Source organism: Apium graveolens, chromosome 7, assembly GCF_009905375.1.
Source record: "Apium graveolens cultivar Ventura chromosome 7, ASM990537v1, whole genome shotgun sequence".
NCBI lineage: Eukaryota > Viridiplantae > Streptophyta > Magnoliopsida > Apiales > Apiaceae > Apium > Apium graveolens.
This window is the reverse complement of record NC_133653.1, coordinates 180,894,396-180,906,576: the sequence shown is the minus strand read 5'-3', so window position 1 is coordinate 180,906,576 and position 12,181 is coordinate 180,894,396.

Genomic DNA, 12,181 nt, shown 5'->3' with positions numbered 1-12,181 from the left:
TGCAGCCTTGCTTCATATATGTTGCCATGTCTGTATCCTATCAAGATAATTTTCTTTGACTTGTTATGAACAACTTCACAATGTGAGTCATAGAATACCACATGATAACCTCTCTCAGTGATTTGACTGATGTTGAGAAGATTGTGCTTCAGTCCTTCCACTAGAGCTATATTCTCTATTGCTAACTTTCCAATTATCTAGTTGCCATATCCCAGAGTGTGTCCTACATTTCCATCTCCATAAGATACATCTGGGCCAGCCTTCTTCTCAAATTCTGACAGCAGGGATTTATTTCCAGTCATGTGTCCTGAGCATCCACTATCCAAGACAAGAGTATTTTTCTTGTTACCCTGCAATCAGAGGAATAATTAATTAGAAGGATTTTTAATGACCCACACTTGTTGGGCCCTCTTTTTGGACAACTTAGGCCTTTGTGAATCAGGAGTACTTCTGACAGTTTTTCCTTTATCAGGATTTGTCTTGTCAGAAGCAGATTTACTAGAGCTAGAGGGATTGAGCACACAAGCAACTTTATTAAATTTAGGCAAAGGTTCATAATAGTTGTAATACAGCTTATAATAGGAACTACAAGTATAAATAGAATGCCAACTACTACCACAATGAAAACAAGGATTTTGTGGTTTATAAAATACTGATCTACCCCTAACATCAGACTCAGGTATAGCAGTTTTCATTTTCTTACTCCTCCTGCAATCAATAGCAAGATGATTAGTATTACAACAGTTAAAACAAGTTTTTCTAGGAGCATTGGGAACAAACTTGTAATTAGAATCCTTAGAAATACCTTGTTTACCATTCCTGTTCCTTTTAGGACTTTTTACTTGAGGTTTGTTAGTAACCTCAGATAATTTCTTTTTTAATTGTCTTTTAGACAAAAGTCCTATGTTCTTTTCTTTCTTAACAGTCTTAATGGTTTCCTTATTTTCCTTTCTTTGAGATTTATCACTTACTAATTTATCTTGGGGTGCAGATGTTGAACCCTTTTCATAGATGGATTTGGGTTCATCAAGTTTTGAAGAGATAAACTTAAAAGGAGTTTTAAGAGTAGTCTTATTCTCAGTGTCAACATCCTTAATTCCATCTACATAACCAAGACATTCTTTCCAGTTTTTCTTAGTGATCATCTCATGAACCTTTTCTCCTGAAACAGTCCAGGCATTAAGATTTTTCCTCTCATTTTCTAATTCATTTTCTAACATACTGTACTTAGCTTCTAGTACCTTTGCTTGTTTAGCTTTCTCACATTCTTTCTGAATTTCGATCTGATTTATTAAGTCAGACTCCAACTGATCATTCCTAGACTTTAACATTTCATTTTCAGTTAACAGTCTATTGTTCTCTAGAATCTTATTTTTAAAATTTCCATGGAGAGACTTAAGAATAGATTTCAGTTCAGATATATCTTCAGTATCAAAAGAGAAGAAGGGAGTTGATACCTTAGACTCAGAGGTGTAGGATTTTATACATCACAGAAGCATGATAAAATATTTTCTTGATATAAAATCCATATAATCGCATACAAATCGTGAATAAATCGAGGGATCGATTACTAACCTTTAATAGCGATCCAAGAACGATGAACGGAGATCCCTAGCAGCTGCTCCTCAAGTGTGAAGCACCCCACCGGTATCCACCAAGAGATCAAAATAATGGAGGGAGGAAGAGGTTGAGAGAATTAGTTGCCTCCCTCTCTTTTCTACTTTAGAATTAGGGTTTTTATTTGGGTTGAGGCAAATAGGGTTTATAATAGTATATTTATAGGCAAAATTTTCAGCTGAAAATTTTCCCATAAAATATTATTATTATTAACCCTTTAATTGATTATTCTTATTAACCAATTAACTAATAATTAAAACACCTTTTAATCATTAATCCCTTTTCTAAACACTTTAGAAAAATAATTCTCTCACTTGATTTAATTTCCAAAATTAAATTCTTAATTAATAATATTAAGAACTTTTCTTAATTAATTTATAATTAATTAAATCTCATTTAATCAATTATTAAATTTGCTAATTAATTATTTATTTCACAAATAAATAATTACCGGCCATTATTAATTAATTTCTCCACCATTAAATCATTCTCTTTTATGGTATGACCCTGTAGGTTCAATATTAAGCCGGTAGTAGAAATAAATAATAATAAAACTATTTATCATTATTTATATAAATTCTCTAATTCATTAAATATGATTAATTAATAAATTAATCATATTTATTCTACATCGTGAGGGATACTTCTCAGCATATCGCGACTATCCGGATAATACGAATTCACTGCTTAGAATACCAAGAACCTATTCAGTGAATATTTACCGTACAATTAATTCTTTCTACCCTGTAATGTCATGATTAAATACAAGGCATTGAACTCGTGTCAAGCCTATCTTATTTAATCATATGCTTTCCCATTCACTATGCTTAGTTCTAATTAATGTGAATTAGAAACTTCTTTCTAATTTCACTCACACTGGCCAGAGATTCCTGAACTAGCATAAGTGGATTAGCATTGAACATTCTCTTCCTTCACTGGAAGGGGTAGATCCTTTATTGATCATACACTATCTTCGTGTACAAATTCCTACACCCAGTAGAGCCCTTATTATTGTCCCTAGAGACTAAAAACTAAACCAAAGTATAGTTCAGTGTACACAAGATGACTATGATGACCTCAAGTCTAAGGATACTTGTACAACTATCACTATATGAACATCTGCTGACACGTGAGTGAACTCCATCAGTTGTTCAGCTGTGTGAGTCATGTTCAGTAAACTCATTCTATAATAAACACCTACATACTAGCTATAGGGTCACCACACAAATGTCTATGAGAACAGACATCCTTCATAATGAAGTAAGCATAGTATGTACCGATCTTTGCGGATTACTAATTACCAGTTAGTAATCCTACGACCAGGAAATATTTAAGTTCAGAGTTATCATCTTTTAGGTCTCATTATTATGATCTCATCATAATCCATAAAAAGCTTTACTCTAAACTATGGTATATCTTATTTAAACACTTAAATAGATAAAGCCCACAATAAAATCAAAACAAGTCTTTTATTAATATCAATGAAATCAAAACAGATTATATAAAAGTTATTCCTAAATCATCATACATGATTGGACTTAGGACACATCTCTTTCAAGAGGAAGCAGTATCATCAAAGCTAGCCATCAGTGCATAACATGTATCTTCATTTTCAGAATCAGAGGAGTCCATCCAATTCTTGCTTGATATAATCAGGGCTTTGTTCTTCCCTTTGTCATGCTTTATCTTCTTGCACTCTGTAGCAAAGTGATCAGGTTCATCACAGTTATAGCACTTGATTTTCGACCTGTCTACTTTTCCAGCTTTAGAGTCCCTTCCATCTCTTTTTCCAGTTGACTTCCTTTCCCCTCCAGTGAACTTCTTCTTGAAGCTTCTATTCTTCTGAGACTTCCTGAATTGCATCCACTTGAAGCCTTTAACCAGCAATGTAGCCATTTGCATGACATCAAAATCTATCACGTTCTCATCAGTTTCAGAATCAGTATCATCATCAAGATTTGATGAAGAATCATCGGTATCTGATTCTGGCAGATTGTTCTTTTTCCTTGCAACTTAAACAGACCTTTATTTGAAGCTTTAGCATTCACTTTCAAAGCAACTGATTTTCCTTTCCTATTTTTCCTCTCCTTCCTTTGCTGGACTTTCAAGTCATGAGTTCTCAGCATGCCATAGACTTCATCCAGATTGATTATTTCCAAATCATACTGATGTCGTATGATTGAAGTCTGAGTCTCTCATTCTTCATTCAAGGCTCTCCGAAACTTAGTGTTTGAATCCTCTCGATCATACACCTTTCCCACCAAAGACAGATTGTTGAGCAGGGTGAGAAATCTGTCATAGATATCGGTGATACTTTCATCAGGCTTAGCCTCAAAGTGTTCATATTCTTGAATAAGAACATCCCTTCTGTTCTTCTTGATGGCCATGGTTCCTTGACATTGAGTTTCAAGAGCATCCAAGATCTCCTTGGCAATCTTGTAGGCTACAACCCTGTTTGACATCACAAAATCAAGACTGTTATGCAAAATGTTTCTTACCTTTGCATCTTTCAGCACAGCTACTTTCTCTTCCGGTGTCCACTCACTCTTCTCCTTCAACTGATAGTGTTCAGTCACAGTAGGAGTTGCATGCACCAGTTTTGTTGGCATGTAGGGTTCATCACTAATTGTGTCGAGATAGTCTGGATCTGTAGCCTCCAGGTGCATAAGCATCTTCACCTTCCATGTAGGATATTCAGTCTTTTTCAGAATGGGGATTTTAATACTTTCATACTTGTTCAGAGACATGCTTAAATCACTTCTGATTGTAAATTTATCAGTGGGATCTGATACCAATTGTTGCCTAGTAAAGATACAATTGTTTAAGGGGGGGTTGGATACAATTATATAAATGTTTCGAACAAGTATAAAATATAACAGTTCTTTATATTTCTGATAAAACCTGTTACAAACTCTCTCAAAAAATACTGATGTTCTTGAGAGCTGCTAGAACGTACAATGCTCGAGAGTCTCACTATGTGATGACCTAAACTGTGTTTATATAATACACAGCTACTAAAAATCAGTCTACGATATGCATTATCAATTACTAACAGAAAATGATACATATCTCTAACTGAATATACAAAGTCCTATCACTCAGAACGAACAGATATACATCCCTCAACATAAGGAATATACTTAATCTTCATAACAGACTGTCTTCAAATACTAATGTTTCTGCAGATATCGATGGGCATCAAATCCTGATGACACATCAAATCCTGATGACATCCAAAACAGCCAGATCCTAAGCTTCTCCTGATCATTGAGAATCAACACGTAACAAGTACAAGACACCGTATAGACGTGAAAAGGAATAAATTCAATCACATATAAACTATAGATAAACATGATTTGCTCTTTTCGGCATATAATGTAATCAAGTAGACTTTTTTTTGAAAATACAGTTAAATCTCGATAAATGAATTCCCTAAAGACCGAAAATTTTTATTCATTAATCGAGGTCAAAAATACATTATTTTTACTATGTTTGGACCGAAAAAGGTATTCGACGAAATTATTCGTTTATCAAATATTCATTTATCGAGGTTCTACTGTAAAGAGATTATCAAAAACTAATAATAAATTATTTATTCTTCGCAGATGCAACCGTAATGGATGACTGTAAAATAAATTATCAGAAACAACAATTGAGATCCAAAATGAAACAAACAAATCATTCAATTTCGATAAAATTTAACTTTTAGTCAAATCTACTAATACGAAAATATTGGCCAAAATTTACGTTAGAAAAATAATGCAACATCGTGAGATAACATTTACATACACATAATCGATAATTTAATAATTACTCATTCTAATTTCGACAAACTCTAATAATCATTTGCTACATAAAAATACGAAAAATCATCTTCAATTCAACTAATTACAACAACTTATGGAAATAATTAGTCCATAACAAACCAGAATAGATCGAGAAGGAACAGGCTAAAAAAATCAACATTCACGATTTCTAACCCTAAATTATATTTGAATAAAATAATAATAATGTAATAAAAGGTTAAAATAGAGCTTCAGACCTTGTTTTCATGGAGAAAGAACTTAACACTTTAATAAGAGGCAAACTAAATGCAGAAAAAATATACATATTAATTGTGTGTTCTTTCTTCCTTAATATAGTGCAAAAATTACTACCTGTAGCTCCCTCCCTGCAAATTGGGTCTGAGAAGCCATCTACAAGCAAATAAAGGAGGCACTTTACTATAAAATGGTTAATAGTTGCACTCGAGTACCAACAAATAAATATATATACCAAACTCAAACTTATAATGTGGGCTATTATGTAAGATCAAAAAGTGAGTAAACTGAAAATATATATAGAAAGTGGTTTTTGCATCATGTAGCTTAAATAAAAATAAAACAAATAGCCAGCAAATAGAATAACAAAATAGGATGTTGAAATCTATGAAAACTAATAGTTTTAATATTCGATTTAAAATGATATTTCAATACATCCTTCTTCATACTCAAATAAACCTAACTTAAAACTTTAAAATAAACAATATATGTCAAAGATCTTAAAATGAGGTTCCTTGGTTGAGACACAATAATTAAATTCCAAAAAAATAGTGTCGAACACATTAAAAATTAGAAGCAAATCTATTTACAAAAAATTTAAATACAAAATAACCACTTACACGTCCATGTAAAAATGTATTGAAAGGTTATCACCCAATACTTCCACATGTTCTTCTTATTCTGAAAATATAATTCGTATTTAACATATTTGAAAAAATTATAGAGATCTTAAATTAAACACCTTGTATGCACTCATTCGAAGATATTAGCATAGTTCTTCATACGATATTACTAAGGTGGAGATTCTTCTTTCTGCCAAAAGTCTCCTCGATTTCATTTCGAAAAACAAACCCGCATATATTGAGCACAAACTTGTTAAACAAAGTAAACAACGAAAAATTATATTTAACAGGAAGTAACTTAGACACACACACACATACATATATATAGAGAGAGGGGGAGAGAGAGAGAGAGAGTTAAGTTTTATGGAGACCGCGTTTTTTATTATAGACGTTAGAGACCATTTATGTTCTACAAGTAAAATCTTGTATAAAAATATTACAAAACTTATTATTTTTTGAATCATGTTCTGCAAATTATTATTTTATTCAAAAATTTTAATATCATATATGTAGTGCAGGTAGAACATTACACAATATTTTATTCTACGAAACATGTCTATTTTGCAGAATATTTGTTCAGCTTGCAAAACATACACATTCTACTTATTAAACTTTGTTATGCCGCATTTTGGCATAACCAATATTTTCTAATAATCCCATAATTTATTAATTATTAATTCTATTTAATAATTAATTGCTTAAGGCCCAAGTTATCCTCTCTCCGAAATGAGGAAAGAATCAATCTCAATAAATCAATAATAGAAAATATCTCTCAACGATATCCTTCAAATTAAGAAGATATCACAACGCTCAGATTAAATCATATAAAATCGGTAATTACCACATTAACGAAACTAATCCCTAAAGTCTCTTAGGGATAAGCCCAAATTTCACAGAATTGCGTAGATTTGATCCAATAAAAATTGGTACGCAGGCATCTTGGCAAAGGGATCAGATATCTGAGACAAATCGAGACACCTCCCAAGTCTAGCCCCAATATTTTCATAAACCCTAATCCCTAAAAACATTCATATTTATACAATTACGCTCTATTATTCCAGCAACCCTCCAATTTCGTGTTATTACGAAATTTCTCCAACAACATTTGGCGCTAGAAGGAGGGGTAATTATCCGATAGAGGACGAATAATTTGAATAAATTTTTAGGGATTTTGGTTTTTACGAGGGGCTTCGACGGTGAAAAAACGGACCCGAAAAAAATGCAAACCGCAAAACGACACTGGTTGTTAATTCTTCGCGGGAGTCATTGATGGAAAAGAAGCAACGTCTTTGAGAAGAAACACATAATCAGACAATAGGCTACCTGGATGGACGCTATGTAAAGACAACACCAAATTGAAGAACGAAAATGGCGTGATCAATCCTCGTTCGTGGGACCAAGAAGGATAAAAAAATAAAAACTGAAAAAAGACAAATTGATGGACATCGGCTCAAAGCAAAAGGGCAACATGTACGATGGTTAAACAAAGCAACCAGGCCGGCGTGGAAAAATAAAGTGAATTGAAGTTTCAAAAAAAATAGACAACGGGGTCAAAATTGTGGCTCACAGAGTGTACTCTGCGTCTTATAAAGATAAGATTCCAATCTTTTAATTTTATTTTCATGCAATTTATTGCATAAATTATAAATATTATGACATGCATGCATAAATTCTGTTTTTAAAAATTTTATGCGAAAAAATATTCATTAATTAAAAAAGCGTGCGAGTAATATTTTATTGTGCTTGTAAAATTATTGTGTTGAATGACGTTTATATTTTTAGAAAATATCGTACAAAATATTTATTTGGAGATTTATTTTTTTATTTTTAGAAGATCGTACGAGCTGCATCTTTCTGAAATATAAAATATTAATGCTAGTTGCATAATTTTGGGAAAATATTTAAGAAAGAGCGTTATTTTTGGGAAAAATAAATATCTCAATAATTTTAAATTGGCATATTTATTATGTTTGAATTGCTTTAAAAATATTTTGTATATACTGTCGCGGTAGTACGTATATTCGAAAAATATTTTCAAACTTGTAAAATGAGAATTGCTGAGTTGGGTAGCGGAGACAACCACATGGAAATATATACATTACGGATTGTGAACTTGTATTGTTGACACCTTATGCCTAGATAGGCAGAAAAATTACAAATAAAAATATTGAAGGTGCAAGCTCACCTTATCTCAAGTTTAGAAAGAGATTGAAGGTCAGTAGTTCCACCTTATCTCAAGTATGGAAAGAGATTGAATGTCGGGAATTCCACCTTATCTTATTCTAAAGGCATGTTTGTTGATCTTTACATTCAGATAATACTAAAAATTCACCTTAACAATACTATTTTACAATCCGCTGATATATTTATCTTAAAGAGTGTGTACGCCAAGGTCCAACTTAACAATGATGTTCACAAAGGGTTTATAAATTTATGCTCGCGCAATCATAAACAAGGGAAATATGTATTTTTTTCGGATCTTGCATGTTCTCACACGTGCATTTGCATAATTGTTTTGAGCACGAATGTGCTCTATGTTACGTACTAAACTCTGATTTTCATTTGTTTCAGCGATCGAAGAATGTTTAGTTCTCCACTGCAGCAAGCTACACTGAAGAACTGGGGGTAGTTGTTATGCCACATTTTGGCATAGCCAATATTTTCTAATAATCCCATAATTTATTAATTAATAATTCTATTTAATAATTAATTGCTTAAGAGCATCTCCAACCATATAGAACCCTTAGCTAAAAATCATTAATACATACTATAAATAGAAAATATAGAGATTATGTAAAAAAAATCATCTCCAATGGTACATTCCCCTTATTTATAAATATAGTCAACCTCTTGATGTTGGCTATATTTGTTAAACCACTACAGACCTGTAAGAAATCTGTAAAAAAAATTAGTCATTTATTACCATATTGAAGTAATATATATTCTATTTATAACAACATAAAATTTTAATAACATACTATTTTTAAAATATAGCTAACCAATATAGTCAATACCATCGAAGTACAATGCCTGAGAGGTTCAACAAATTTTACAAATTGTCCTGAAGGTCCAATTTAGCCAACCAATTATAGATAACAACATTGGAGATGCTCTAAGGCCCAAGTTATCCTCTCTCCGAAACGAGGAAAGAATCAATCTCAATAAATCAATAACGGAAAATATCTCTCAACGATATCCTTCAAATCAAGAAGATATCACAATGCTCATTTTAAATCATATAAAATCGGTAATTACTATATTAACGAAACTTATCCCTAAAGTCTCTTAGGGATAAGCCCAAATTTCACAGAACTGCGTAGGCTTGATCCAATATAAATTGGTACGCAGGCATTTTGGCAAAGAGATCCGATATGTGAGACAAATCGAAACACCTCTCAAGTTCATCCCCCAATATTTGGGTTAAATGGCGTTTTGGTCACTCAAGTGACCACTAACTTTCACTTGGGTCATCGAACTCAAAAAGCTGTCAGTCAACTGATCACACTCATAAAAAATTTCAATCAAGTCACTACCCGTTAGTGTTGTTAAGGTTTGGATGAAAAAATGAATCAGCAAGTGACATGGCTTACACGTCATGTGACCGATGTACCCGCCCAGACCATTTGAAACCCGTAAATTAAAACCCATAACCCATAATCACTACTTCTCTTCTTCTTCAGTTTATTATCTTGCGATTAGGGTTCTTCCTTTTACCCTTCTTTCTACCATGTCCACTTCCAAAAGCTCCACAGCCTCAACCCCATCCGTGAACAATTCATTTAACTCGTATAGAATCCATAAAAACAACGTCAGTGTCGATCATGGATATGATAATATTAAATGTAAGTGTGATATTATATCACCCCTTCAAGAAGCTTGGAAAGAAGGTACTCAAGATCCGGGTCGGAGGTTTTTTGGCTGCAAGAACTATTGGGATCCCTGCAAGAAGTGCAATTTTTTTTTGTGGGCTGATCCACCCTACACTGATAGAGCCTGAGAAGTTATACATGGATTGAAGGAAAAATTGAAGATGAAAGATATCGAATTGGCTAAAATCAAGCAAGAGTTGAATTTCGTAGAAAGGAAAATGTTAGTAATTTATGAAGAGCGTATGGCAATGCAAAAAAAGATGGACGACGTAACAGAAATGGTGAAGGAAAAATCTCATTTCAGAACGAAGAAGATGCTATGCTTTGTTATCTTAGTTTGTTTTGTGGTTATGTTCTTTAAGTAATGTTAATGATGTAATATTTATGTAAGAATTAGTTGAATGTAATGTTATGGATGTTATTGTTTATGTTTTTATGAATGAAATGTTTATGTTTATGTGATAGTATAACATTGAGATGTTCAAAATAAACACAGTGCCAAAGTTATATAGTAAGACCACAAGATCAATCCATAGTGCGTACATAGAGTTATAATACATAAATAGTAGTTCAATGTCACAAAAGAACTCAAATGACAAGAGTTTAAAGTTAAATGCACTATCTTAAAAGCACTCAAATGGTTCTAACTTTGGCATAAATAATTCATCTACTTTTTTCTTGGGTGTGGCAGTCCTGCTACTCTCTTTCTTGGAGTTGATTTTTTCACTTGTCCCACTGCACTTGTTGGAGGTTTGTTGCTAACTGGTTGATTAGTCACAGTTGGAGTGGTCACGGGTGGAGTGCTAACAGGTGGAGTGTTGCCGGTGCTTATTTGTCCCATATGCTTCCTCAACCCCGGATTTGGCATCTATAATATAAATAAAAAATGTATTAAACAAACCATTGATATAAACTTATCTTAAACATTTATCGACATAAACTGATGTAACTTACAAATTTCATGAAACTGCTGGTAGTTTCCTTAGGCTGTGATTTCTGGATTGAGGCCTTCAATTCATCGAGTCCTTGTGTTTGTACCTGTTCTCTCAAGATCTCATCCATCATATCATTTTCACATGTTGTTTCCTCTCTCCCCTGCCTTTCCAGTTCTTCCACAACTTCATCTTCTGCAGTTTGTTCATTCTGTGTCTTCTTTCCCCTGTTCCTCTTCTTTGAATTCTCTGGGAACTTATCTTTATTTGGACATTTACCCCTTTTGTGGCCAGCTTCTTTGCACAGACCACAATGTATAACTCTACCTTTATAGCTAACTCTTACCTTCTTACCACTGGACACAACACCCTCCCAACACTCTCTCCTTCTCATCTTTTTGGGTCTGCCTTTTAGTTTTTTTTTTAATTAGTGGAGGTAACACCAAGTCACCCTCCACATCTTCCCAAAAATCTTCCCCCCTTATCATATCCAAACAGTATGAATAAATCTGCATATATGTTTTCTTTAAATAACATGAATGAATATAATCAATGGGATTCTTTCTAGCCTCTTGAATTGCAGTAACACCATGACAACAGGGTATACCTAACAAATCCCAGACTCTACAAGAACAGGACCTTCTTTGCAGATTAACTGAACAAGATGTGCCCCTACCCTTTACAACATAAGTCTCCCTACCATCCCACAGAACAGTAAGTCCACATGATTCCTTAATTGCTTCATCTAAAATTTGTTTAGATTTTGGAACAATAATAATATCCTGTCTTGACATTCTATCTCTTTTTTGATGAACTCTTGTCATAAGCATGTCATGGATCTCTATAAGCATATCAATAATAGGCATATATCTTGCTTTCAAAATCTATGAGTTAAAACACTCACTTATATTATTTTCAGTGGAATCAGTCAATGAGTGTGTCTTAAAGAAAGCCTTGGACCACATACCTGGTTCTAAGTCACTCATCTTCTCAAAAGCACCTTTAGAGGTTTTCTCAAGTGCCTTCATTCCTTTCTTATAGGCCTGGGGGTGAGTTGCTGTTGATGCTTCAAAAAATGCACGCATGACCAAATTACTTGG